Source organism: Labeo rohita, chromosome 16 (genome assembly GCF_022985175.1).
Source record: "Labeo rohita strain BAU-BD-2019 chromosome 16, IGBB_LRoh.1.0, whole genome shotgun sequence".
Taxonomy (NCBI): domain Eukaryota; kingdom Metazoa; phylum Chordata; class Actinopteri; order Cypriniformes; family Cyprinidae; genus Labeo; species Labeo rohita.
In genome coordinates, this window is record NC_066884.1 from 37,475,220 (window position 1) to 37,482,510 (window position 7,291).

Consider the following 7,291-nt stretch of genomic DNA (forward strand, 5'->3'; position numbering starts at 1 on the left):
AGAGACTATAAGAAATGTTAGGACTCTTTCCACTAGGACTGGGTTATTAACTGGTGGAGGTGGAGGTGTGTCCATATGGATCATTAAGACTTTTGACATAATGAAAAAAAAATACCAAAAGCTCATTTCTAATGAATAAATAAATTTAATAAATTTGGGTGCAGTTGTGCGTGTAGTGATGAGAGCAGAAAGCGGTGCGCTGCACGCTGATAGATGAAGCTTTCAGTGAGTGAAAAACAATGGCATTACGTTGGGGATACGCCACATTATTGTAAACGTTTTTTTAAATATATTTTTGTAAATATTTCTGTTTTAAACCATGAAGGCAAGCCAATGGATATCACATATGCAATGTGAAAACTTTGTGCAAAATGCAATATGCCGGTGAAAGTCTCAATGCACCACAAAGTAAAAGTAAAAAGTGATTTCAGCATCTGACGCTGCATTAATGGCACAGTCTACTTCATATGCTGATATTAATTTACTCCCCTAATATTTCTCTTAAGCTCTTAATTTTCGCTGATGACTGCAGTGTTAATAAGGGTTTAATAAGGGTTAAGAAATTCTTAATTATGATTTCAGGTGGTCTTAAATGTGGGGACTGAAAGACAAGAATTGCAATGAAACTTCAAAAGGCTATCCATTGAATAAACATGAGCGCTGCATGTTTCAAAATCAGCTGCTGTGCTGCTTTATATACTGCCATTCCAAAAGCGCCACCTGCTGGAAGAGAATGATCTTCCATTTTCAGTCAGCCTGTACGTCTGCTGTTGCCAAAGGCCAATGTGAAAATCACTTCATGTTTTAAGACAAGAAATATGTTATAACATTTTAAACAATTAAGGCAGTAAAATATATTTATATTTTATTTAATTAATATAATACTTGATTGATAATAATTGTGTAAATTAATATAAGAAATGTAAAGTTTGAAAATGTGAAGTATATCATTTAATAAATCTTTTTGTTTCGTTTAGTTGAAGACCCCTGCCCTAGTCCACTAGGTCACTCTCGATTATTCCTATCCTATAGGGTGAGTACTCTGGGTTTGGGACAAATTCCAAGCTTGGAGTTCTCCTTCCAAACAGCATGCTAAATAGGCATTCGCTAAATATGCATTCTCTTTACTCTATTTGATTTGTGGAAATGGCTTTAGAACAGATTCTGACTTTGAAGATGGTTCTGGTACTGGCCTTAACATCCCTCATAAGCAGGGCTGCCCAAACTCGGTCCTGGAGGGCCGATGTCCTGCAGAGTTTAGCTCCAACCTGCCTCAACACACCTGCCTGGAAGCTTCTAGTATGCCTAGTAAGAGCATGATTAGCTACTTCAGGTGCGTCTAATTGGGGTTGGAGCTAAACTATGCAGGAGGGCCGTGTTTGGGCACCCCTACTCAAGGGTATTGGTGACCTTTAGTCTTTATCAATGAGCTCATCTTGTCAGGAGACAGTGGCCAAAGACTCTCAAGGATCACAGCTGGAGAATTGCAGAGATTAGTTGAGTCTTGGGGCCAGAAAGCCTAAAAAAATCAAATAGCCCCTACATCACCACATGTTGTTTAGGAGGATTTCAAGAGAAATCCTGCTCGCTCATCCAAAAACAAACTCCAACATATTTAGTTGTCATATACAACTGGCTTGAACGGGACTGGCTTCTATGGTCAGATGAAACTAAAAAAAAACACTCAAGATGGGTTTGGTGCAGACAGGGGTAAAAAAGTAGCCCATGCCCACATTTAAATAAACTGCTGGATCTTTAATGTTCTGGGCCTATTTTTCCGCCAGAGATCCTGGACATCTTGTTTAGATACATGGCATCATGGTATCATGGCATCATGATATCATGGATATCAAATACTAAAAGATAAAAAAAAACTAAAACCTGACAGCCACTGTTAGAAATCTTATAATGGGCCGTGTTTAGATATTCCATCAGGACAATGATCCAAAACAAACACAAAAATGTGTCACTGAGGACAAAATGAAGCTTCTGCAATGGCCATCCCAGTTTCCTGACCTAAACCCTTTAGAAAATGAGTGGGGTGAACTGAAGAGGAGAAGCACCAGTGTGGAGCTGGGAATCTGAAGGATCTTGAGAGATTCTGTATGAGGGAATGATCTCTGATCTCTTGTCAGGTGTTCTCCAATCTCACCAGGGATTATAGAAGAAAATTCAGAGCTGTTATCTTGGGAAAAGGACTTTGCAATAATTGGATGCCAATAATCGTGGCCAACGCGAACAACGTGAACAATGTGCCAACGTGGCCCCCCACTTTTTATCTTTTTACTTCAGTGAAAGATTAGAATTTGGTGAATTTTTTTGAATGAAAGATCAAAAGGATAAACAATGCAGATTTATTTCCATAGCTGCCTTTGCTCATATTTACCAAGGGTGCCAATATTTGTGGAGGGCACTGTAATATTGGTCTTTTTGCAGCCTAGACTGGGTTATGTATCTAAGGTTGCCTCTGTGTCCTTTTGCTCTTAGCTTGTTGTTTTACAGTCATTATCTCCTCTGATGACAGACTGCATAATCTTTTCCTTGTTAGAGCTTAGAAGATTTATGCTGAGTGTACAAGCCAGTGGCGTAAATGTGATCAGCTTTTTCTTCATTTTGGTGGCTCCCACAGAGGGCTGGCTGCCACAAAGTAAAGAATGACGCATGATTCAGTAAGGTATGCGATTTCTTTGACCTATGAGGTGCATGGGTTGGCTTTGCCTCTAGGTGTTAGGACTCACTCTACAAGGAGTGTAACATCATCTCAAGCTTATTTTAAGGGAGTTTCTTTGAAGGACATTTGTGTGGCGGTAGGCTGGTCCTCTCCATACACCTTCTTTGAATTTTACAGTTTGGACATAGAGTTTACACCTGGTTCCCAGGTCTGTTTGAACATTGTTATTTCTAGGTCCAACAGCATATATAGCGCATGCAACATTCCTTAAAGGAGCCAAATCAGCGGTATTAGCCAATTAACTGACTCAGAGACTCGTTACTTACTTAAGGAACAAGCGTCACTAATTTATTAAAGTTTTTGCATGTCTTTGTGTGTCATATGACTGAAGCCTTTTTCATCATCAGTGCACAGTAGCGTCATATATGGTAGGTCGGGTCTGTGCTGACGAAGAGCGAAAGAGAATTAACCTAATGTCTGCGCACACGACCCCTGTGGCATTATGATAAACCACTGAATCAATCATAGCATTACCTTAATTCACCTCTTGTGTGACTGTATCATGTACTGTAAGAAGTAGCGCTGTAAACATGCATGTATCTTAACTACCAAACACAGTGACATCAATATATCCATGGAGATAATCATGTTTTTAATTAATACATCCCCCTATCATTAAAATCATTAAAAATGTTAATTATATTACCAAAATAAGAGGGATCAAACAAAATGCATGCTACTGTTTATTTAGTACTGAGTAGATATTTTGCACAAAAGATGTTCACATATAGTCCACAAGAGAAAATAATAGTTGAATTTTATAAAAATGACCCTGTTCAAAAGTTTAAATCCTTGATTCTTAGTACTGTGTTGTTACCTGAATGATCCACAGCTGTTTTTTGTTTAGTGATAGTTGTTCATGAGTTTCTTGTTTGTCCTGAACAGTTAAACTGCCTGCTGTTCTTCAGAAAAATCCTTCAGGTCCCACAAAGTCTTTGTTTTTTTATTTTTTAGCATTTTTGTGTATTTGAACCCTTTCCAACAATGACTGTAAGATTTTGAGATCCATCTTTTCACACTGATGACAGCTGAGAGACTCATATGCAACTATTACAGAAGGTTCAAACACTCACTGATTTTTCATTTAGTACTGCCCTTCAGAGGCTACAGAAGATAGTTGCATGTTTCCCAGAAGACAAAATGAGTTAAATTTACCCTTCTATCTTCAAATTCAAAAAGTTCCCACCCCCCTGGCTCTTGATGCATTGTGTTTTCTTTTGGAGCATCAGTGAGTGTTTGAACCTTCTGTAATAGTTGCATATGAGTCCCTCAGTTGTCCTCAGTGTGACAAAAAAGGAATCTCAAAATCATACAGTTACTGTTGGAAAGGGTACAAATACACAAAAATGCTGGAAAACCAAAGATCTTATTCAGGTCAGTACTAAATAAACAATAACATGTCTGATTTTGGTAAAGTAATTAACATTTTTATTTTGATTCTGAAAGGGGGATATAAACTTTTGACCTCAAGTGTATATTTATTTAAATATGTCTTTACAGGCAATTTTGATGAATTAAAGTTTTCATTTCTTTTTTTCTTTTCTTCTTTTTTTAAATATATCTTACTTTCCCCAAATTTTTTGAATGATAGGGCAGCAGCACAACCGTTTTCAAGGTTTAGCAGCACGTCAGCATATTAGAATGATTTAAGTAATGACTTTCAGGACCTAATTACAATTTAAAATATATTATAACAAAAAACTGTTATTCTAAATTGTAATACTACTACTGTTTTTGCTGTATTTTTTTATTGAACTTCTATGAAAAACATTTAAAATCTTAATTATTATTATCATTATTATTATTTAAAAAAAAAAAACAGTGCAAACAAGTAGTTTGTAGTTGGACTTGTAACTCAAATTTTTCTAGCGACTCAAATACATGGCAACTTTTCCCACGTGACAACTAGCCCCGTCCTTCCAATAATTAACTGTACATTTAAAGCAGTCTTTTCAGGTGGGATGTTGAGGTGAAGCTAAATGAGTCTAATGGATGTTTTGGAAGAACCGTTTAATCTCAGGCAGGACGCCAACTAGAGCAACACCAGCGCAGACATTCAGGAGCTCAGTTTGCTGTCTGCTGGTTCTGAGAAAGATGCTGTCCTCACTTCCATCTGATACTACAGGAGACAGAGCGAGGGAGACGGGTGAGTCATCCGGTTACTAGGCCAGACCTGGCGAGGTGGAGCTCCTGTATCGCTTTATCTCTGTGCGTCAGTGTCTAACACTGAGGTGTGCGGAAGCAGAGGGACCAAAATAGATTTCCGCTGAAAAACAAGCACAGCAAGCTTACATTAAAATACACAAATACTGACTGACAGACCAGTGGAAAAAAAACTCATGAGATTTGCATGAGATTTTAATATCACACATGTTGAATCTACATTATTTTTTCATAAAATGAACAAATTATTGAATAAATAAATACATTTAAAAGATGTGTTTGCAAAGCTGTACCACTGAATGGAATAATATTTGTGTTGTTTGGACAAGACTGAAGTAAATATTGTTAAATAGTGGATGTTATTTAAGTTTTGGAAAAGTTGAGTTACCATGTTAATGAAATGTGGTCACGTGACTTTGCGTGCTGCATTTTCCATTGATTCTGTTGATTTCATTGGTGCGCTCAAACAGTGGCATGTAGATGAAAAGAGTCAAGCATGGAAAAGAACCAATACAAAAGAACATTATCAGAAACACAGGCATTTCTGATGTATTCAAATTAAAAAAACACAGTAATAAAAATTCAGGCTCCTGAACTTACCATGTTACTGTTGTCACCATGTAGTTGTAGAGTCATAACATGTAACAGAAACAACAAGTGTTAGACTGATTTTTTATTATTATTGATTTTTTGTTTTTGTTTTTTTTTTGGGGGGGCGGCGGGGGATTATGCTTTTATGAGATTTGTACACAAGTTAATCATTTTTTATTGTATTGTGCATTTTTAGAGATATTTTCCAGCATAGATAGGCAGATACTTTGTATGTCCTAGTGGCAATCAAAACACGAATACTACAAATAAATGAACATAACATAAATGCATAAATGTAACTGCAGCTCATTGGACACATTGTTAAATGCATTGTTAATTATATGCATTTCAACACTCCAATTAAGAGTTTACAGGTGGTGTTAAAGTAAATAACAGCAATACATTTTACCTCAGTTGCTGTCACATGACTTTCCATTCTCATTTTCCATTGTGTTAGAGCAGCTCAAGCAGTGCCATGTACGATAGGAAGAGTCGTGCACAACCAGGAACGGAGAAGATCAATATCATTTTCAGAAATTTGTTTTCATATTATTAATTTCAACACAAGTTAATCATTAACTTATATATTTCTATAGAGATTTCGCTTCATGGGAAGACAGAAACCTACAGCCGATACTGTGACATTGTAATAGCAGTAGAATGTGTATATGAGAATCACGTGATCAGAATGTAACACTCTGCTGTTGTGCGAACCAGACAAACCAATCAAAGAGCTCTGAAATAGCAGAAGGCCTACACGTGTAGTCGGGAACAAGCTTAAATGATTAAACTAACATTAGTTTCCTTTGCAAACTAGTACTATTAAACCCATTACCGATATACTGGATTTCTTATTCTGTACTTTGTCGCCCTCTAGTGGACAAGTATTACAGCCTTTTTCACTCAAATTAATATAAATGGCTGATAATTTCAAAAATTCATTGACATTTTGCAGATTTTTTAATCTTTATATATATTTGAAAAGTAGGTTTCTTAAAACGTTGTGTTACAGCCTCACGCATCCAGTACATATAGAAAATAAATGTACAATGCAAGTTATAGCTGCTGAATAACTTGAGACGTTTTTTTTTTTGTTGTTGTTGTTTTTTTTCCATGTATTTTCCCTTATGAATTCCATGACTTACTGTCTATGTGTATTTTTAAGAAAGTACAATTAACATTATGTCTAGGTCAAATAGTCAAAGAGGGCGAAGCCCTGCCATTTAATTGGTTTATAACTGATAAACCAAATTTCTTATGAAAACATTTAGTCGTGAGAGTCTTAGGATGATTCATTCTAGGTTTCATGAGAATCGGACGAACAGGAGAAAAGTTTTTTTTTTTTAGAAAATCCAAAATGCTGGAAAAGTGGTAACTGAATGTTCAGGTTTTTGTAGGGTTTAAAACAAGGATTTAGAGGAACATTTTGATTCTAGTTCTTAAAAGGAAAACAGTGTTTGAGGCTTGGCCCCCTAATTATAATTTCTGCAATGCATTGCTAAGCATGGGTTTTTGTTTGTTTTTGCCACAGGAAATACAGAACATTTTGGATGAAACTTATTAAAAGCTAAACCCAGGAAAAAGATATTTAATCAAAATGTAATCAAAATTACCAAGTTACCAACAATGGCTATCCTTCGTTGTGTTTGTGTTAAGATGTACATTCAGTTCAACGTGTTTTATGTACTTACATTTTTGAATCAAAGAAAAACAGAAAAAAAGAAGACATTCTTTTGTGTTGCTCAAGACACACATTTTACGCTCTCTTGTAAGTTATATTTTGTGCAGTATGTTTATAGTTTAAAA